Source organism: Panthera uncia, chromosome D1, assembly GCF_023721935.1.
Source record: "Panthera uncia isolate 11264 chromosome D1, Puncia_PCG_1.0, whole genome shotgun sequence".
Classification (NCBI taxonomy): Eukaryota; Metazoa; Chordata; class Mammalia; order Carnivora; family Felidae; genus Panthera; species Panthera uncia.
Window position 1 is genome coordinate 107,454,772 of NC_064808.1, and position 23,003 is coordinate 107,477,774.

The 23,003-nt window shown below is 38.1% G+C and overlaps 1 protein-coding gene across 2 annotated transcripts in view; it reads right to left on the reverse strand.

The window, feature by feature from the left end:
- The window catches only part of GRIA4 (glutamate ionotropic receptor AMPA type subunit 4), a 394,136-nt gene that overhangs the window by 340,137 nt on the left and 30,996 nt on the right, over positions 1 to 23,003 (reverse strand). The window lies entirely within an intron of this gene.

Here is a 23,003-nt window from a genome sequence, read left to right on the forward strand (position 1 = left end):
TAGCTCTCAAATAGTGCCAGTTTAAATTTGAATAAATTAATTGAAAGCGCTTTGTATAATTGCTTATCTTTTTTGAAGAGGAATCAAACATTTGGATCCTTGGGGCATCATTAAACAAAATGAAAATCACCCGATTGATTCTGTTGTGGGGTGAATATTTAAAAAAAAAAGATTAAAATTAAGCTTATTTCTCAACTCACAAAATAATTGTATTTGAGATCCTTTGACACCTTATCTGATTTAACTGCTTGGTTCTGCAATGATTTCTTTTCTGAAGACTGTCCAGAATATTGCTGCCTTTTTCAGAGGGCTAATTGAATCACACTAGTTTCACAAAATAAGCTTGTTAATTGCTTGTTTTAGCAGGTTATTTTACAAATAGAAAAGTCCGGTGGTTCTTCCAAAGAAGAAAGTGCCAGATAATATTAGCAGCCATGGGTACCAAAGCTACAAAATGCATATAACATTAACTAAAGTTTTCATTTTAATTCATCCATAAAAAAATGCTGTTTTCTGGCTTATATCCCAACTTGGGGTACAAACCACAACTCCTCGCTCTGGTTTTGAAAGTTCCTACATGCTCCTACCTCTTGGATCTCATCTTGTACCATTTTCTCCCCTGCTTGCCACCCTGTCCTCCGGCTGGAAACATTGGGTTCCATCCAATGTCAAAATCAATGAGCTCATTTTGATCCCAGGATCTCTGGTGTAGAGTTCTCTTTCCTAATCTTCATTGTCTGACTCCCAGTCATTCACATTTCGGCTGAAAATGGACTTCAAACAAGAGACCTTTCCTAACCACTCATGTTACTAGAATCTAGACTCCATGAAACCAACATCTTGGTTGCCTGATTCTCTATGGTTTCTTCAGCATCCTGACTAGCTCATCACACATGCTCATCACACTAGCTCATCACACATGCATCAACATAACTCAATATGTTATTTGTTGAGTGTGGAATAAGCATGGACTCCCTGATATGCTCTGTACTGTTAGTGACACATACAGCATTTCCTAATAACCTTGCAAGGTAAATATTATCATGGTTTTATAAGAAGTAAGGGCCCAAATTAACCACCTGGTGTGTCTGGTTCCAAAACTGTTATTTTTCCTCTAACCTACTAGCAAAGACAAATGAGTACTTTAGCACGGTGAGTCCAATCACCTCCCTGCTTTAATGTCATGCTACAGACATCTACTGCAGGAAGTATCACTTTAAAACATGTTTACATGTGGATTTTCCAAGAGAAACTAGGGTTCCTTGAGCGTAATGACTGTGCCTTATTTATCTGGATAGTCCTAGTGCCTGGAACACAGATTTGCAATAAATATTTGTTGAAAAAATAGAGGAACTTAAAGAATCCCATTACTGGTAATTAACATGAGATCTCAATGTTGAATAGATACAACGCATGTAGAGAGGTTTACAATGAATTTTCTTAACCAAGTAATTTTTGAAATGGAAAACTATGTGCTTGGAATGCATAAACTTCTCTATATTAAAAATTGGCTGAGAGGTGCCTGGGTGGCTTGCTCGGTTAAGCGTCCGACTTCCGCTCAGGTCATGATCTCACGGTCCGTGAGTTCGAGCCCCGCGTCGGGCTCTGTGCTGACAGCTCAGAGCCTGGAGCCTGCTTCTGACTCTGTGTCTCCCTCTCTCTCTGCCCCTCCCCCACTCATGCTCTGTCTCTCTCTGTCTCAAAAATAAATAAACGTTAAAAAAAATTTAAACCCTTAAAAAAATTGGCTGAGTCAACTGATGAATTTGATATGAAGAGTTTATGTTTTTATAGACAGTTAATTCTTTTAAAAAATTTTCATTCTCAAAGGCATGAGTTTATAATAATTACTGGTATTCATTCATTCATTCTTTCTTTCTTTTTTTAAGATTTTATTTTTAAGTAATCTCCACATGCAATGTGGGGGTTGGATTTACAATTGTGAGATCAAGAGTCACACGCTCTACTGACTGAGCCGGCCAGGCGCCCCTCAATGTTTCTTTATCAAGGTATAAGGATAATTTGGGGGGCACTTGGGTGGCTCAGTTGGTTAAACATCCAACTCTTGATTTCAACTCAGGTCAGATCTCATGGTTCATGAGTTCGACTTCTGCATTGGGCTCTGCACTGTGCATGGAGCCTGCTTAGTATTCTCTCTCTCCCTCTCTCTCTGGCCCTCCCCTGCTCATGCTCTCTCTGTCTCTCTCTCTCAAAATAAATCAATAAACTTAAAAAAAGGTAAGGATATTTTAAATTATCTGGTATGTAAACAGTTTTGGCAAAACTATTTTCGTTCACTAGTGTTTGATACTACTTTATTATATATTTTGCTTCCCGTGCTTAGCTGTAAAGCAGTAGGCAGTTGCATGTGAAAGATACTGTGAGTGCCACTAAAGTAGTCACCTCGTCTGGAGTTTAAGAACACGGGAGGCCCTTCCATTGTTTCTCCCAGTGACTCTGGGAGAATCCGAGTCTCAGCCTGGAAGTCCTCAGATCTGCTTCTTAATGACTGTCTTTTCTCCCATAACATCTCCTTTTATCAATGTCTTCCTACAAAGGATCCCTTGGTTATATAGCATTAGCTTTGCTATGTAATATTTTCCTTCAGGGGCGCCTGGGTGGCTCAGTTGGTTAAGTGTCCAACTTCGACTCAGGTCATGATCTCGGGGTTTGTGAGTTCGAGCTCCACCTGAGGCTTTGTGCTGACAGCTTGGAGCCTGGGACCTGCTTCAGATTCTCTCTCTGCCCCTCCCCCCACTAACACTCTGTGTGTGTCTCTCTCTCTCAAAAATTAATGGCTTCATCCTCTTCCCTCCCTAACCTGAACCCTCTACCTTGGTCTGCTGGCATTCTCACCTTCAGCCCCTCCCCTCCCCAGCAGCCCACAGGTGCATTTCCATCACTGCATCCATGTCCATACCTTTCTTCCCCATGAAATGCCACTCTCCATTTCTTTATTTCTCCCCTTGATTATTTTAGGAGTAGGAAACGCAAGAGGTTGGGAGATAGGCAGAGGTGGGTCTGACTACTAGTTTTGATATGTAGAGTTCTGTAACTTGGACCAGTTACTCAACCTGACTCTGTTTTCTCATCCATAACATTGATATTTCATAATGGTTAGAGAAGATAAGATATTTGATTACCAAATTTCTCATCAATTTCTAGCCAATAGGTACATGATCCTTTATTTCTTTGGGTCTCAAATAAAAACTCATCTGCTTTGTTACATCTTGCCTAGCTTGACACATCACATTTTTTTACCCCTGTCACTAGATTGAGTTCATATATTTAACATTAATTTGGCATACATACACACGCACACACACACACACACACACACACACTTCACATGGTTGGAAATCTCATTACCTCAAATCCCCATTTCCTTAATGGTTGTGCTGGAACAATGAATTCATTAAGATTTCTTTTTCATAGAAATATATGATTAAAAAAAATCAAATAGTATAGAAAGCCCTAAAATGACAAGAAACTCATCTCTTTTCTTAACCTCCTCAGCCACTTTCCCTAGGAGCAACTACATAAAAAAAAATATTATTGTAACTCCCATATTCCATCACCCAAATTTAATAGTTATCAAGAATTTACTATACTACTTATCTTTTCCTCTTCTCTTTCTCACCCTGTCTCAGCTACATTATATTGGAAAGCATAGTCCAGACAAAATGTTCTGTCATCAATTTATACATCAGTTTGCATAAGCAGTTAAGCATTAATTTCTTTAAAATATGGAAATTTTCATCATGTGATATGATACCCTTATCTTGCCCAATTAATTAATTAATTCCCCAATTAATTAATTCCCCAATTCAATTAATTCCCCAATTTCATCTAATATCTAGCACATATTCATGTTTTCTTATTTATCTCAAAACGATTTTTTCCCTCAAAAGACCATTTGGATCAGAATCCAAAGAAGATGGACGTATTACATATTGTATTTAGTTGTTTGTGTTTTCAGTCTCTTAATTTAAATGAGTTCCTAGAGGCAATGAATTTTCTGAGGATTCTAATTAGAGATTTTAGCTTTTAAATGTCTGTTCTTTGCACAGAATTTGATCTTTTGCTTCTGTGGTAATTTTTCCGATATTCTTACAATCCTGTGTTACAGGCTTTTCTCAAAAGTCTGCTGAATTTTGTCCTACCTGTTCATATTGTAGAACTGGGCAATAAAAATGTGCCTGGGACTCGGTGGGCATGGTAGGAACATGTCAATTGATGGGCTTTACGTGAGGCTGTCTGTCTCTTAGGAGTCTTTAAGCCTCAAGAAACAGAATATTTAAAGTGGCTTTAACAGTGTAGAACATCTATAGATACGGACGTATGTTATTCCCGGGTTAATTTAATAATTTTGATGATGCTATTTAGGCACAGAGGCTCACAGACCTGTCCATTAGTCACAAACTGCCACGGCAATACCATGTATCCTAAAGAGATACAAGGGACATGGTGAAGAGGAAGGGTCATTTCTCCTAATATTCTCTTTACCATAAATTAGAAAAACCTCTCCCAAAGGTCTCTCCAGATGTCATCACATCTGATTGTTTAGGGTTGGGTCAAATGCTCACTGCTGAGATGGGGAGGCATCTTCAAAAGTGAGTAGTGGACACAGCCTCAATGGTGATGGCTAGGACGTGCCCACAAGGAAACGCCTGGAGGGTGACATCAATGACATTTGGGTAAACAGTCCCCAGCACCATCACACAGGTTGGGGAAGGAACCAATGACTATTCTGGAGCCTCAGATATTTTTGTTTCATGAATCTCCTTGGAGGACAGCCAAGTTCACTGGCTCCCTCTAAGCTTTGTTTCTGTGAACATTCTAGCATCCACTGATGGCCTCTTCCCACTGTCTTCATCAATGTGGACTTACGTCTTTTTATTATCTGAGTATCATTTTATAAGGCTTTTGGGAGAAGAGATTAGCATATGAATTCAGTCTCAACATGTTGACATGGCAGAATTCCATTTCAACAGCAGTTTTGATGACCTACCTATCTTTTCAATTCACATTTAAAGAGAAAATTGTTAAGTTCATCACATTGTGCTACCTTTCCACAGAAAACATCTTTTAGAAACTATTCCCCAAAATTCAATGATGATCTAAGTCTTTTTCAATCTGAGTCCTATATCACTATAAATTTCTTCTTGTACAGACAATGTTAAATGCCACTGCCAACATAATTTGACCTGTTGTTCCATTTATGAATAATTTTTCCTTCTCACCCTCATTTCTTTCTGCATGAAATTACTTATATTGAATTCACAGACCTCCACAAGGTGGTCCCACTAATCTCATGTCTATCTTTTTATCTACAATAGTGAACTTTTCTTTCCTTTTTCGAGACCGCTCCATTCTAATACAATAGATCGTTATATGCATTCCAGGTCATTTAAAATACTGTGTTTAAAGATTAGGTGCATGTTATTCTGAACCGCATTCTTGCATTGTAGACTATGAATGTTAAAAGAAAAAAAAATCTATTCAGGATGAAAAAAAAATACAGTTCTTTTATCGTTTTTATCCTATAAACTCATGGCAAGTATCAAACTCCTCTAGAGAGATATTTCATCCCTCTAAGCATGCCTTAAACCTAAAAAAAGTACCCAAATATTTACTCAGCTCAACTATTTGTAATTTATTAAAATATCTTATTGTGTTAATGGTACCCCTCTGTGAAAACACATGATGCTTTTTTACAAAGGACAACTTAGTCCAAAGTCAGTATTTTCCCTCTACATAAATGCTTCAGGATTCTAGATACACACACACAGCAGTAAGTATAATTTTCAAAACATTTCTATTCCCCAAAGCCACCACTAAAAATAATAAATTCAACATATTTTCAAAAAAAAAAAATAGAAAATACATTCTGTACATTATAACACTATGTTTGCTAATTTTCCTCTGAAGGTTAAAAAATGTTGTCATCACTGGGAACATTTCTGTCAATGCTACGTTGAAGGTTTCTACCGATGTGTATGTAAATTATTTAATATGCCTAATCTTTCTGGGACATGATGATAATGTCTGCCACATAGTTTGAACGTTGAAATACATATATCATATCATTTCTATGCATACTCCAGTATTATCACTGATCACTTGGAAACTAGGAAGGACCAGATACTCAAACATTTTTTAAGTTGAGACTATATGACATTCATATTAGTAGTTTTTTTAAAATTCCACTGTATTTGTGAAATATGCTAATTAGTATTTTCTCTAAAAATAATATTTAAAACTGAGTTTATTCAATGATAAATTGAATGCCTTAAAAGCTATAATAAAATCTAAAATTATTTTTGATTACAAAGAAATGCTTCCATCTGTATTTTCTTTAAATATTTTTCCTTTTCATGTTGAAGTTCCTCTAACTTTGCATATACAACTAAAATTCCTTTTCAGATAGGCTACTTTGATGTAGACTCTTAAATAAATTACTGCTTGCACAGTTAATAAAAAGAATGCAAGATTTAGGCTAAACTTTGGTCAGAAAATCTAATATGTTTTGAGATTTGTTCCTCCATCAAATAGTATAAATGCCAGTGTTTGCCCATTTACTCTGTAACTGCTGCTTTTAGTTATAACCCTTGGAGGCAGAAGTTCCCTATAGAGGAAGAGTTTTAGAACAGCAGACAATACATAGATTCTAATATTTCTAAGAACAAAATCTACCTTTTCTCCATGTCCTATAACCCACTGTTTCTTGCTTGTCACCGGCCTCTACTCTGTGGCTGTTCGAAACACAGCAAAGTGTTAGGATTATGATACGATATGATGTGATGTGATAAGATACTCTTTTGAAATTCAAGACACCATCGAAACACAGATTTTCCAGAACAGAATGACTATGAAATGACTTTATATGATAAAACGCCAGTATTTACAAACTGTATACAGATAAAGGAACTGTTTTGCTCTTCAAATACAGAAATAAATCCAGGAGAAACTTGCTAAGTGTTGAGAAGGACATAAATATTCAAAGAACAATTTCCTCTTTCCTGAAGAAGAGAGCCTTCTTTTCTGTACTGAACATGAGATATATATTCCCTAATTCTCTTTCTCAGTTCGCGTAGCCACTGAGTGAATTGGGTGGTAACACTCCATTGTTCTAATGAAAGATAAAATGGTTGTTGACTGAATTCCATATGCTGATTTTCTGGAAATCAGAATTACTATTTACTGGAATGTTGCAAGAATATATCAAAGTTGTAAAAAATAGATACTTTTTAAAAAAAATTTTTTTAACGTTTTATTTACTTTTGAGACAGAGAGAGACAGAGCATGAACGGGGGAGGGGCAGAGAGAGAGGGAGACACAGAATCGGAAGCAGGCTCCAGGCTCTGAGCCACCAGCCCAGAGCCCGACGCTGGGCTCAAACCCACGGACCGCGAGATCGTGTCCTGAGCAGAAGTCGGACCCCTAACCGACTGAGCCACCCAGGTGCCCCACAAATAGATACTTTTAAAGATGAACGGTTGAAAAGCAGAAAGGAATAATGGAACAAGGTTCTACTTAATTCTGAAGTATCAACTTAGTCATGCAAATTGTCAAAGTCAAAGTGTAAAGACTCCTGACTCTTACAAGTTCCCAAGAAAGAGGTCATGTCAGATTGATTGACCACATCAATAAAGCTGCAATGAAAATGTACTAGATAATCTCTCCTAGGAAAATAAAACCAATTTTTAAGATTTCATCCTTATAGTATTAGAATCTATTTATTTCTATCTGTTCACGTGCTTTTATTTCTACATAACTCTTGTAGGTTTGTTTTTTGTTTTGTTTTTGTTTTTTTTACAAGACCTGTAGTGCCCTTTACCTTCAAAGTTCTACATAAAGACGAAGTCCTGTTCCTTTGGCTTGATTTCAGATTGCTGTGTCTCCGTGACAAACTGTTGAGCAGTATATGGTTATGGAACTTATGTCTCTGGTAACATGATAGTTAAATATACTAGCATGATCAGATGAAAATGAGAAAGATTGCCGGTTACTATTAGTGAGAGGTTGACATTTTAAAAAAGTTTTTAATGTTCATTTATTTTTGAGAGAGAGAGAGAAAGAACATGAGCAGGGGAGGGACAGAGACAGAGGGAGACAGAGAATCTGAAGCAGGCTCCAGGCTCCGAGCTGTCAGCACAGAGCCTGATGTGGGGCTCAAATTCATGGACCACGAGATCATGACCTGAAGGCGGACACTCAGCTGACTGAGCCATCTAGGCAACGCTATGGGTGGATGATTTTGAACCTGAAAAGCGTCACAGCAACCAGAATACTGTGAGGAACATTTGAGTTGACTTTGCAAGGGATTTAGAAAGACGGGTTAGTGGCCTTAGCAATGTCTTTCAGCGTTATAATGTCATAGATCAGCCCCTGAACCTACCCAGGTTTTGTAATCATCTCTAACATTAAGCCTAGCAGTTCTCAGCCAATAATACTAAGGACAAATCAAAGGAAGACCGATAATACATCTAAGAATCATGGATTTCCTTTGTTAGAGGAGGAATAGAAAAAAAAAAATTGTCCCAATATTTGTAATAATGTTTTTGAATAGTATGAGTAACTTTCACAAAGCTTGATTATTACAGATAAACAGGGTGTGGGAAGCTTACAATTGTATCAATTAACAATAATTATTTCTTCAGCACAGACTTATTTATTCTGGAATCAACTACAGAAGCACCAATGTTGTTTCCTTGGCTCTGTCCACATTTTCTAGGGCCTCTATTAGCTTTTGGGGCTTAAGCCTGCATTTCATTAAAATATACTGTTTTGCTCCCTGGAGAGACAGCCCCCCCCACCTTCTTAAATGTACAGACCAAGTGTCATTGTATACTCAGGACTCTAAACCATTTCATTTAGTTATCATGGACCCTCAGCATACATTCATCTGTCTGGGTTCATTACTGAATTAGTAAGTACGCATCGTATGACGGACACTCTTTGATTTGCCAGTTGAGTCCAGAATATCAGCTTTTCCTTTATAAATCAAAGTGGCTTCCTCTTGGGATGATTATGCATATAAAACACATAGTATTGGGGCGCCTGGGTGGCGCAGTCGGTTAAGCGTCCGACTTCAGCCAGGTCACGATCTCGCGGTCCGTGAGTTCGAGCCCCGCGTCAGGCTCTGGGCTGATGGCTCGGAGCCTGGAGCCTGTTTCCGATTCTGTGTCTCCCTCTCTCTCTGACCCTCCCCCGTTCATGCTCTGTCTCTCTCTGTCCCAAAAATAAATAAAAAACGTTGAAAAAAAATTTAAAAAAAACCAAAAAACAAAAAAACAAAAAAACCACATAGTATTGTTTTTAAAAGAAAACACCACTGCAAAACAGTAAACACACACCCATTTCTGATAAACTAATTGCAATGGGGGATCTCAATATCCGCCTGAATTGGAGGTACTATGATTTTGAGGGAAATAAAAAATCTGAAAGTATCAGAAAATCACCTCTTACTGTACAAACAGGGTAGATGTAACTCTGAAAAGTGGTAGTGACGCAGAAAGAGTTCCTTTGTCAGTGTTATTGACACAGTTATGTCCATTAAGTGGTGATGTCCAAAGAATCAAGAGAAGAAACCTATCGTATTAAGATAAGGATAATAGCTGTATGCATCAAAGAGAAATTGTAATTTGATTATTTAAAAAAAATACTATATGGAAAGGGAAAAGAGAGTGTTGGTAACGCTGGGGACCGAGTACCTGGAGAATTACATGAAGTGACTAATACCTGGTGGCAACTAAAAACAAAACGAAACAAAACACTACAGAGTTTCAGCTGTATGAACCCCCCTGCTGCTCGCCACCATAAAGCAGGCAACCCTTTTATTAATGACATTAGAAAGAAAAAGCCAGACACCAGTTAAGTACATGGAAATTAGGGGTAGGACTCTGACTCATCTAGGCAGTTCTCCCTTGGAGAGGACAGAGGAGTTGAAGAGGGCTTTGGGAGAGTGGGACAAAGGACCAGGACAAAGAGCAGTGGTCCTGAGCGTGCATGGAGGTGCCCTGAGCCTTGCTGTTCAGGGACTTACTAGGTACTCAGATCTGTCCCTTCCGCGGAGGTCTTTCTCCGTCGTTGTAAGAAATGTGTTATGTTACTGCAGCTTCTTTCTCATTCCTGCGTGGGACCAAACCCTGGATGGGGACATTCTCCTGGGGTTGTGGCTGTGTGTGATCTTACCAGACTAACAATGGAAGCATCCTCCTCTTTACTGAACGCTCAGAAGCCTGGAGGAGCAGACGGGGAAGTTAACACTATGAACTACATTTAACATTATTGTTTTCACTGTTTTCAGGCCATCATTTTCTCCACAAAATGGAAATGAACAAGTGAAAAGGGTAGAAAAGCGAAGCCCACATCACCTTTCCAACCCACCTGGTTTCGCTCATTCTTTAAGACTTCCATGTGAACTCCTTCTACGATGTTCTTCTTGACTGCATGCTTCCTTTTCTTTGTCTACCCAAATAGTCTCACTTCCTGGGTGCATTTCTTTCTTTAATGTTTATTTATTTACGTTTGATACAGAGAGATAGGGAGCAAGCAGGGGAAGGGCAGAGAGAGAGGGAGACAGAATCCCAAGTAGGCTCCATGCTGTCAGTGCAGAGCCCAACACGGGGCTTGAAATCACGAACCTCGAGATCATGAGCTGAGCCAAAACCAAGACGGGATGCTCAACTGACTGAGCCACCCAGGTTCCCCACTGGGTGCAGTTCTGTCCTCAAAAGGACCCTACCAGGTTCACCCGGAGAGAAGATTTTTCTGGAAAACACTCCCTCACAAACATTCAACTATGACCTCATTGGTCAGTCAACATAGCACCATACCAGATTGACAGGCACTCTCAATACATGTATGAATGAAAGAACATGACCCCGTCCTGTCATAAAAAACAAACAAACAAACAAAAAAAAAACAAAAAACACCTACTCTCCTAGAGGAAGAAGGCTAAAACTTCTCCAAAATGAGGAGGCAGAAACCTCTAGTTTTTAGCTTCACATAATCTTGAGAACCAAGTTTCCTAAAAGTGTCAGGTATCTGGTCTATTCCTTTTCTCAATTAGATTAAACACAAAGAAAGGAACATCTATTGACAAAATCAGAGTTACAGTGGGTGTCATAGTCCTAGTTACACTGGAAACCTATATTAAATAGAAACTTCTAGACAGGCTTTAAGTCCTTGTGAGGACCGCTTCCCACTGGTTAGATTAGATAACCTGACAGGACCTGCTGAGATTTTCCCAGGTGTACCCTCTGCTATCCTTCTATCCTTCAACTGTGAGTGAGTCACAACCTGATTATGGTTCATATGTTCATTATTTGTTGATTAAAAAATCATGGATTCCTCTTATCAATGCAATAAGAATGCAACTATTTCTGTTGAAATATCATTCAAATCTAATCCCTTTTTAGGGGCACAGCGTTTTTCAGTAACTGTCTTAGCGGCCCTTCTAGAACAGGAGTGCTTATACCTGATAATAACTTTTAAATATCAAGAAAATTAACCTAAGAAAGTGAACCACCTCCTCTGTGGAACACACAAGTATGGCATCAATGTTCTCTAAGGCTCCAAATTAAGTTAAAGGTCTGTAAAATGGCCCACACACTGCGTGTGAAATTTGGACCTGTTTCATCAGCAATATTTAATTACTATACTGGACATAAAGTGACAGGAGTCCCATTAATTAGCTCAGGGACAAGCATTATTCATTCTTTTGGCATTGAAGCAATTCTCATTACAGTGAAGCTGATAGGGGAGTGATAAATGACAACAGGCTACTAAAATTGTTACTATCTACTGAGCCAAATCAATACATCCCCAAACAGAAGTGTCCAGAAGAAAACACTGATGTGACATGGAAGCAATGTGGAGTGTTATCAAAGTGTCATAAACCTGCTGGGTGTATCTGAGACGCTCTCTTTGGTATTTAACAAAGCCACGTATAGGTCTTCATTGGGGAAGAACATCCCAGCCATTTACATTCAGAACAGTGGTCCTCCAACATGACTGATCATCAAAATTTATGGACATTTTCCTAAAAAAAGAGATTCTTGTGTGTGTTTCTCCCTCCAGCTTTCCAATTCCTCACCAGAGTCTCTAAATCTATGTATCGGTATATTTTCATGCATATTTCAAAAAAAATTTTTTTTGTAATTTTTTTTATTTTTGAGAGAGACAGAGCATGAGTTGGGGAGGGGTAGAGAGAGAGGGAGATACAGAATCTGCAGCAGGATCCAGGTTCCAAGCTGTCTGCACAGAGTGCGACACGGGGCTCGAACTCACGAACCACGAGATCATGACCTGACCAAAGGTGGACGCTCAACCGACTGAGCCACCGAGACGCCCCAATTTTCATGCATACTTCAGATAACTGTGATGCAGGCTGAGGGACCACAGATTAAGGACATATGTGCACACATGCTTCTGTTCACTCACCAAAGCTCTGTGTTGCAAAGACGATGGCTCCAAATCAAGGCATGACATTATTTGAGGAAAATGGTATTTGCAACAAAGTGTTCATATTGATTGTCATTTCAGAGGAGTATTTTCACTGACTATTAATTAGGCATGAAAATACATCTTTTGTGAATTTCTGTGTTTACCAAAGTCAATTGGAATTACTCTTTTCTACCTGTATTTAATCAGTTGATTGAAAATTCATAAGAAAATTCCATTATGATGTGATCTGCATGAAATTTCATTTTTAAACATAAAAGTTATAAGATTTGGATTTCTTTGTTGTTGTTGTTGTTAAAAGGGAGTGGGAGAACAAGGGAGGGGCAAAGAGAGAATCCCAAGCAGGCTCCACACTCAGCACAGAGCCCGATGCAGGGCTCAATCTCACGATTCCGGGATCATGACCTGAGCTGAAATCAAGAGTAGGACACTCTACCCACTGAGCCACCCAAGTGCCCCAAGATTTGTATTTCTTATACATTTCTGATTTCAAGTGATTACACAGCAAAATGCTCACTCAAACACCCGTCTATTTTAATAGACTAGGTCTACCTTATCTGACTGATACGGTTTTGTGGTAAAAGAGGCCTGCTGAAGACTGTCTATTTCTCACAGACCATCTAATTTTGGTGAGAATATTCATGAATGATCTTCTTTTTCTGAGATTTCTAGAGGGAAAGCCAGGCTGTCATCTGAAAGTTTAAAGTCACTGTGTTTCACAGCCGTCTGAATAAACTGCCTTGGAATACTCGTAAGAATTTTAATTCCTGAGCCCTGCCTCAGACCAACTGGATCAAAATTTCAGAGGCAAAGTCCATGAATTCATAATTGTTTCAGAGTGCCTCTCCACCCTCTCCAGGGATTACTATGTACTAAAAGTTGAAACTCCATGGTCAGATTTTCAGTTTTTCTCGTCTTGATGTTTAAGAGATTTATTTTGTGGTCAAGACCTTTTCAACAATGCAAACATGTTTTTTACATCCCTTTGGTGGCTACATAAGAAAATGTTCAAATCTTGAACCCTGTCGTAACTAGTGTCCTCTTTTCCATACCCAGGATACTGCTCAGAGAGTAGGTTCTAGGAACTCCATGGCAGGGAAACAAGGCAACCTGCTTTCTTTCATCCGATAGTCCTTCTCTTCTGAAAACGCACCCTCTTTGAAGTCTGTACTTTCCAAGGCTTCCATCACAAAAAAGAAGAATGGATAATTCCCCCAAAGGGGAGAGACTTGAGAAAAACAAGTAAAAGGAAATATTTCCACCATTTTGAAATTACAAGTTTGGAACACTTGTAAAGATTGAATAATTGAATGAAGCATCATTCATTTATTCTCCCAAAACTCAGAAAGACTCAGTGAATACAAGATTGTGGCATTTTTTTTTTCCTAAATGTTTTCTCTTCATGTAATTGTTTCTGTGGCTGAGCTCACCTTATATACATGGTTTTGACATTCTGATTTTTCATCATAATGTCTTCTCTCCTATTTTCTTAGATAATTCAAAATTATTAGCATCATCCTTTTAAGGTCTTCATTTGAGTCAACTGTATGAGTGGTTTATTATTTCAGTAATCATGTTGCTATATTTCTACCTTTAGGATGTATTTGAATTTTCAATTTTATAAATAATACTGAAATCTACTTCTGTGTTAGAAGTAATTTATTAACTTACAGGACAATGGTAATGAATACTTAAAAGTTCTTGATAAATATAATAAGATTGCTTCCAGAAAGATTAAACCAATTTAAACTTCCACTATAAGTGTCTGATAGAACCGATGTCTGAAATCTCATGAGGCTAAAAGTTTACCTTGCTTTGGATTTGGCTAATTTGTAATGAATAGGCATATTGCTTTTGCATAGGCTATTGTTAGTTATCAGACAAGGAAAACGAGTCACATTCATGGGCCAATGGTAATGTATAATAAAAAGAGAACTGAAATGCTTGATTTCTATCTTTCACCTTGTCTGCCAAATGGAAGAATTTTCAGGCCAATGGGATGATAATAAACATTATTAAGATATAACCTAAGGTCAAGAACTGGATAAAATAATTTTAATAACACATTATTTTCCAAAAGATTTTAAGTTCTACACTGAAATACTCCAAGACTTTATAAATGAAAACCCTGAAACATTCTCAGGGATATTTAGCTGAGATCAACTGAAGAATTAATTATATATTTAAAAAAATTTTTTAACATGTATTTATTATTGAGAGACAGAGACAGAGAGTGTGCAGGGGAGGGGCAGAGAGAGAGGGAGACACAGAATCCGAAGCAGGTTCCAGGCTCTGAACTGTCAGCACAGAGCCCGACGCGGCGCTAGGACTCACAAACCACCAGATCATGACGTGAGCTGAGGTCGGAGGCTTAACTGACTGAGCCACCCAGGCGCCCCAAGAATTAATTATATTTTTAAACACTTTGTAGCTTTATTTCTTATCTGCCTGATCTAGTCTGGTCTATTAACTACCAATGCATTTATATTGATTTCTTTCTGATCTATCTTACAGTTTTTACTTTGTATCAATAATATGTGTGATGTCTGAAGATTTAGAACTTCTTTGTTACTTAGAATCTACACAGTTGTAAGGAGCAAGCGAACATTCTTGTACTATTTAATGTTTCACTGCATTGGCATCAACTTTGATGAGCACTGGGGTGTGAGCAGAGCAGTGAAGATGGGGGCTGGGACACCCTGCACGAAGCCCTCATCTCCGGATGCCACTGCCTGTACAAGGGCAATAATATTAGTTCCTCCTCACAGGGGTGTTGAAAAGATTAAATGAGCAATCAGGTCCGGCCGAAAACTTAGACAAGTCGAGCATCGATGCTGGCTTCTTTTACTGCAGTTTTTCCCTTTCTACCCTCCCTCTTCCTCTGTCTCTAGTCTGTCTTCCTCTCCCCTCCCTCCTCTCCTGGCTCCTTTTTTTGCATTCCCTGACACCTTTGCAAATATTTGATTTTAAACTCTCTTTAAGAAGACTGTTTGTCCACTCTTGGTTTTGGTTCAGGTCATGATCTCATGATTCGTGGGATCAAGCCCCGCATTGGGCTCTGTGCTGAAGCCTGCTCAGGATTCTCCTCTCTGTCTCTGTCTCTGCCTATCCCCTGCTCACGTTCTCTTTCTCTCTCTCTCTCTGAAAATAAATAAACTTTAAATTAAAAAGATCATTTGTCTTCTTTAGGGCATAAAATAAGAAACACTATTTTTAATCATTGAGGATATCAAATGATATTTATGACAAGAACAAAAATGTCCAATTTTCTTCATCTTATTGTATATATTTTTTATTTCTTCAGTTTCCTTAATATGTTCTTTATAGTCTATCATTTGTAATAAGACTTCTCTTTCTTTAGCCTTTTCCCCACTGCAGATGTGAAGAGAAAATGGTGGTCACCTTCTAGCTCAAAATAGTATAGTTTTCTCAACGCATCCATTTCAGCCATTCTCAGGGGTCTATGTTTGCCCTCACACTCTAGTGTCCTTATTTTTTAGTAACATAGTGTTTTTTTTGTAACAGTGAATTACATTCCATGTAATATTATTTTTCTACTTTACTTCAAGAATGCAATCACCTCCATTTCTCAACAATAACCATTAGAGCTTCATGAATCATTATTTAAATAATGATATTGCCTCCAGATTTTTAATAACCTGTTTCCCACCAAGATTAAGTATTTGATAAAGCTTTCTGTTTATTGAAATCCACTTTCTGAGGACATAACAAATTCTTCCTGTACAGAACTTCATGGGAACGTTATTCTAGAAAGCTTTCTTTGACTCATTTTTGCATTTTTTTCTGCCCCAATTTTCCTGTCTCCAGAAACGGTGATTATTTGTATATCTGACCAACACTATGTTCAGTAGCGATAATATTCGCTGAAAGTGTTACTTTATTCACCCTAACTTCCTGATATTTCACTCAGCTTTTTAAAAATACTAATTCTACTCACTGGCATTGCTACTTTTAGATTTTGAAATAATTTCATTTTTCTCATCAAATGCTGTACTCAGTTTTGCCAGCTATGTCTAATCTTTTGACGTTACTTCTTTCTTTATTCCTATAATTCATTTCGTAGAACCCATGGTCTCTTTCATTTTTCTTTTGGTTTAAAAACCTGCTTCCATCTCCCCACTAATTTCTTAGGATATACATTTAAATGCATACTCCTTCCTGCTCTTTTTCATGCTATATTCCTTTTTGCCATTTTTAAGAGAAATTCCACAGCATCCCCATGGGATTCTCTGTTGCTTTTGTTTTCTTATGCTCTTCATTTCTGCATGTAGGCATTTCCATCCATTCCTGTCCATTGGCCCGAAATAATGTTGTCTTTCATTTTCCTGTCCTATTCATATGGATGCTGTTGCAATCTTCTTATTCTGTGAACTGGGAGCTCCCTTCAGTTACTCAGATGCTCAGAGGAGCGTGAACTGGGGCTCGTGGTAATGCATGGCTGATTCTGGGCCATCACTTCTGCAGGTCTCTTTCCAAATCAGTTGACTCCCCTGCCAGTAGGCACTTCTGTATCTTGTCATTCTTCACTTTGGGCACAAGTAACCTGCCCGAGCGAGTTATATCACACAAGCCTTTCTAACTGCACGTGTGCAAACTCTCCTTGCTGCAGCTACAAGGTTTATTTCTTCACCTCTTTTTTCTCTGTATCTCTTCTGGCTCAGCTCTGCCTTCCCACAGCCCTCCCTGATTAGGAAGCAGAATTTGCAAACAAAAGCAGCAAAGCCACGTTGCTTCCAGGTCAGCCCTCATGCACCTGAAATTCTCTGCCTGGAGGTGGGGTGTAGGTCTGCAGCTGGGAGTCTGTTTCCCCTGTGGGCCTGCACTGCTTTCACCGAGGCCCTACATCTACCAGGGCCTCGAGGAGGTACAGTGACCTGCTTCTCACAGACCACACCTTGCTATCAATTCACTAGGACACATACCAAGGGCGAGGGCCAGATCCCATTCTCTTTGCCTAGGCAAACGAATGCCTGTAACTATTAGGATTCAGGAGAGTGGGCTACCAGTTTCCAAGAGGCAGCATCAGTAAAATTTCTTTATCTTAAGATTATTTTATCCCAATGTGCTCTTACCAAATTTCCTGGAAATATCCTTTTCAATTATGCGACTAAGATTTTGATCTTCTACAAGGATAACAAGGTAAACTCAACCATCACAGATCACCAAGCTTGATGTGGCTCTGAGGCAGCAAAGAGGGACACTGGATCTCATAGCATGGCAGTCACTTTCTCCAAAAACGTCTCTCAAGAATCTCTTCTTTTCATTATACTCTCTTTTCCTTCCCTTGAAATACATGAGTAGTTTTAAAACCAGGTGCTCGGTGATTTCCTTTGAAAATCTTGATATGCAGAACTTTCCACATACTTACTTTTTCATCTGGTACAACCGTACAGGTAACTCAGTTGAGCTGTTGCAGGAATAGTTGCATGTAACATACTGTGAGAAGTACCACGACTTCCACTTGCACAACCACCATTAGAACTTGCACTATCATGAGGCTGAATCCCACCAATACCACCAGAGGAGACCAGGTAAATGAGGAGCACTTAGTGTCTCAGCACCTCAGTGGAGTGCATGGCAGCATTTCTTTAAAATCCCTGAAGAAATCATAAGGAAACATGGAATCAAAACAGAAGAAACAAGAGCTTTATCACTGGTTTAATCACAGTACATAGAAGTGCCGGTGGTATAGTCAACCTTTCCTTCCCAAAAGGAAGATGTTTTAAAGAATCCTACAGGCTCTTCTCTTCTTCATGGTCCTAGTCAACACTGACATCACTATCCTAAATGGTTGCCACAACATTTTTAGAAAGCAATAAGCAGACAGAATGGTGAATGTATCATACATATGATATTGAACCAGACCTATATCCAAAACAAAACTCATAGGAAGAAACAGAAAATGCTGTACTTTAATTTGAAATAACTGAATAGTTGTAGAATGTGTGGCTTTGCACCAGAACTCAAAATAGACTTAAGATATGAAGCTAGATGGGTCTTATTCAACGATATCATACAAACTTAGCAAGCATTAATAGAAGTCCAACAGAAAGCCTGACCTCAAGATCTAAGATAGATGGTCTTGATCAACTTAGACATGTCTCTTTTTGTTTTTGTTTTTGTTTTCCCCTGGAACTTTAGTGGGTGGGTAAGCAACCACAGAGGGCTTCAGGGGTCCTAAAAATTTGAAATTTTTGAATAAACATTGAGAAGTTGATAGTACATACTTGTTAAATACCTTTGAAGCTTTTACATGGATGTCAAGATTTAGGCCCCTACTTAGGACCAAAGGTCACCTTTAACTTTTCAAGGACTATTGGCTGTAACCCAACTACACGGATGATAAGTCACTATGATATTCAACAGAGTTGGAGTGTACAAGGTTGATTCATGAATAATGGGTTCCCATCAGGAGCGGATGGGGGACTTTGTTTGACGGAGTTGTTTTCTCGGTTTGCCTGCCGCCACTCCCCCCTCAAATGTGGGTCCCTGTGGAAGCACAGAAGGATGTGAAGAGCTGTTTTGTGTCCTGAAATAAAGAGACTACAGGCAACACTGCCTTGTGGCCTAGTAACACAACATGGATGGAAGAACTTTTTTCCTGACACTAGGTACTGAAGGATGGACAGGTGACTAACTTTATATAGGCTGGAATTGAAACTGGAGAATGCCATCACCATGGGGCCCTCGGGAATCACATGACCAACTGGTAGTGACACAGGATGATATTATACCGTAGCCCATATGTTTGTGAGATATTATTCAAGGATTCTTTGGAGATTTAAAAAAAAACCAAATTAGAGATGCCTTACCTACCAACTCTGTTGCCATTAAATGCTCTCTATACTAGTCTCAGTTCAGTCATTAAGCAGAAAAATTCTTCTCTGGGGCACCTGGGAAGTGCATCCAACTTCAGCTCAGTCGGTTGAGCATCTGACTTCGGCTCAGGTCATGACCTCATGGTTTATGAGTTCAAGCCCTGCGTCTGGCTCTGTGCTGACAGCTCAGAACCTGGAGCCTGCTTCCGATTCTGTGTCTCCCTCTCTCTCTGACGGTCCACCACTCACTCTGTGTTTCTCTCTCTCTCTCTCTCAAAAATAAATAAAAATTTTAAAAAATTTAATTTAAAGAAAAATTCTTCTCACTTTTCTGCTCAGGTAACTACTATAAGGACTATCAGTGACCAGACTGAGCTGGACAGTAAGTCAGTAGAGAGAATAATGGCTAAGGTGAGTAAAGAGAAAAGGTTAATAAAATAGAACAATTTAGATTAAACTACTAGATTTGAATTCTGTAACTGTCAGGTAAAAAGTTAATATGGTAGCTAATTGCAGAATTGTATTAAACATATGAAATAATTATTATTTTCTTAAAACGTTTTTTTGTAATGTTTGTTTTTGAGAGAGACAGAGAGACAGAGTGCAAGTGGGGGAGGGGCAGAGAGAGAGGGAAACACAGAATCGGAAACAGGCTCCAGGCTCTGAGCTGTCAGCACAGAGCCCAACGTGGGGCTTAAACTCAGACCATGAGATCATGACTCGAATTGAAGTTGGATGCTCAACCGAGTGAACCACCCAGGCATCCCTGGAATAGTTATTCTTATATCACTTACTTATTAAATGCTAATAAAGTTCTAGACTTGAATGATGAATCAAAGTTCTATTTTATTTTACTTTTATTTTCTTCAATATCATTATGACAAATATTGGATAAACACTCTCACAAACTTTCCTAAGTGCTTATTAAAACCTTGTAAAGCAATGTTCCATGATTCTAAACATAGAGATTTGCATTAAAAATAATAATTAGGATATGAATAATGCCATAAAACATTCTGTTTGAAGCTTCAAAACATCAATTTAATCTAATTTATTTTTACATGTTAAATGAAAAGTAAAAATTAAGCAAAAGAAATGTAATTTTAAGAAATACATTACAAAGAAAACAAAACAAAATGAAAATAACTAGCTATCACTAGTCAACTAATTGAAAAAAAAATAAATGAAAATTAATATGCATTGTGATGAAAAGGGGATAACCACACACTAATGATAGCCATGTATGTCTATTTAGAAAGCAATTTTACAGTATATATCAAGAGCCTTTACAGTGTGCGTGTTCCAACAGTATGGAGGTTTCTCAAAAAGCTAAAAACAGAAATACCACATAATCCAGTAACTCCTCTACTGGGTATTTACCCAAGGAAAACAAAAACACTAATTTGGAAAGATATTTGCAACCCTATGTTTATTGCAGCATTATTTACAACAGCTAGGATGTGTTAGCAGCCCAAGTGTTCATCAATTGATGAATGGATAAAGGAGATATCCATTGGATATCATACCAATGGATAAAGGTATATATACAATGGATTATTATTCAGCCATAAAAAAAGAATGAGATCTTGTCATCCGCAACAACATGGATGGAACTAGAAGGTATGATGCTAAGTAAAATAAATCAGACAGAGACAAAAAAAATACCATATGTTTTTCTCTTATGTGTGGAATCTAAAAAAACAAAGCAAATGAATAAACAAAAAGCAGAATCAGACCCTTAAATACAGAGAAGAAACTGATGGTTGCTAGAGAGAAGGGGGTTTGGAGGGTGGGCAAAATGGGTAAAGAGGAGAGGGAGGTACAGGGTTCCAGTGATGGAATGGATAAGTCTTGGGGATAAAAGGCATGGCATGGGGAATATAGTCAGTGGTGTTGTGATAGTGTTGTCTGGGGACAAATGTGCCACACCTATGAGCACAGCCTAAGTACAGAGTTGCCCAATTACTATGTTGTATGCCTGAAATCAATGTAACATTTACATCAACTCTGCTTCCTTACAAAAAATAATTTTTAAGTTTGTTCATTTATTTATCTTGAGAGAGAGAGACAGCAGAGAAAGGATAGAGAGAGGGGGTGACAAACTGGGGGAGAGAGAAGATCCCAAGTAGGCTCTGTGCTGTCAGCGTGGAGCCCAATGCGGGTCTTGAACTCACAAAGTGTGAGATCATGACCTGAGCCGAAATCAAAGAGTCAGATGCTTAACCCACTGAGCCACCCAGGTGGTGCAATAAAAAAAATAATTTAAATAAACTAAAATATGCCTGCTCTTTCATCCAGTAATTATTCTTCTGGAAACATATCCAATGGAAATAAGTGGAAATATGGTCCAATTGTTACTTATAATTGTTGAACAGTAGAAAAAGTAAAACATTTAAAAACAAAATTGTTAAATAAATTATTATCATCCATAAACTAAATTATTATACGGTCATTAAAATAGTACTATTGAAAAATATTTATTGGGAGAATGCCTATAATACAATTTTAATCTGAAACAACACAATAAATATTATAAATATTTTTAAAATACGTGAAACCAGTATGTATATTATTATTACTTGGTAGTAGGATTACTGTGATTTTAATTGTTTTGTTTGTTATAACTGTATTTTTCAAATTGCCTGCTACAGGCACATTACCGTGGTAATTAAAAAGATTTCTCAAAATGAAGCAACAAGTGTAAACGTGTTGTTAAGGCATTTACAGAACACAAGGAAACATTTATTTTTTTGTTCATTTTTGTGGGTTTGAAATTGTTCTGACATGCCCAACTTCTTCAGTAAGAAAATGTCTTTTCTTCACTTTCCCTTTCTGAATGTTAGGGAAACATCTGCATCAGACTCTTGGTCAGAAATAAACCTTTGATTATTTCTGAAAGGCTAGAATGAAGTTATTGATTAATATAAATGTTGATGCTCTCAAAATAATAAAAATAATTATCTACCTATATTCTTTGTTAATCACCTACTACAATAATTCTAATGATTTTTAAAAACTATTCATGAATTGCTACACATTTTTAATACCAGAAGTAACTGGTAACGGAATTAAGCAAATGGTCACACATGCTGCCCGAGACGTGGGCAGTATGAGAACACAGGATATGTGTACTCATGTTCTTTTTTGTATTTAAGTGAAAATTAAGATGCAAATTTGTAAACTGAAAGGTATGGAAAACATAATCTTGATTGTTTTCTCCAAATTCTATGATCCTTTTCTTTCTTTAAAAAATTTTGTTAATGCTTGTTTATTTACTTATTTATTTATTCATTGAGAGAGAGAGAGAGAGAGAGAGAGAGAGAGAGAGAGAAGGGGAGGGGCAGGGAGAGAGGGAGACAAAGAATCTGAAGCAGGCTCCAGGCTCCAGGCTGTCAGCACAGAGCCCGATGCGGGGCTTAAACTCATGGACTGTGAAATCATGACCTGACCCAAAGTTGGACACTTAAATGACTGAGCCACCCAGGCACCCCAATCCTTTGCTAACTTTATATTAGCAAAGCCACTATGGAACAGCAGAAGTTTGGCCTCAAATTGAGGAAACATGGATGAAAGTCCCCACCTGTGTCCAAAGCACATCGTGTGATCTTAGGAGAGCCATTTAACTTTCCTGGTGACAGGAACTACCTCATTTAATAGGCTCTTTTTAGTTTAACAGCCTATGATTATCACGCT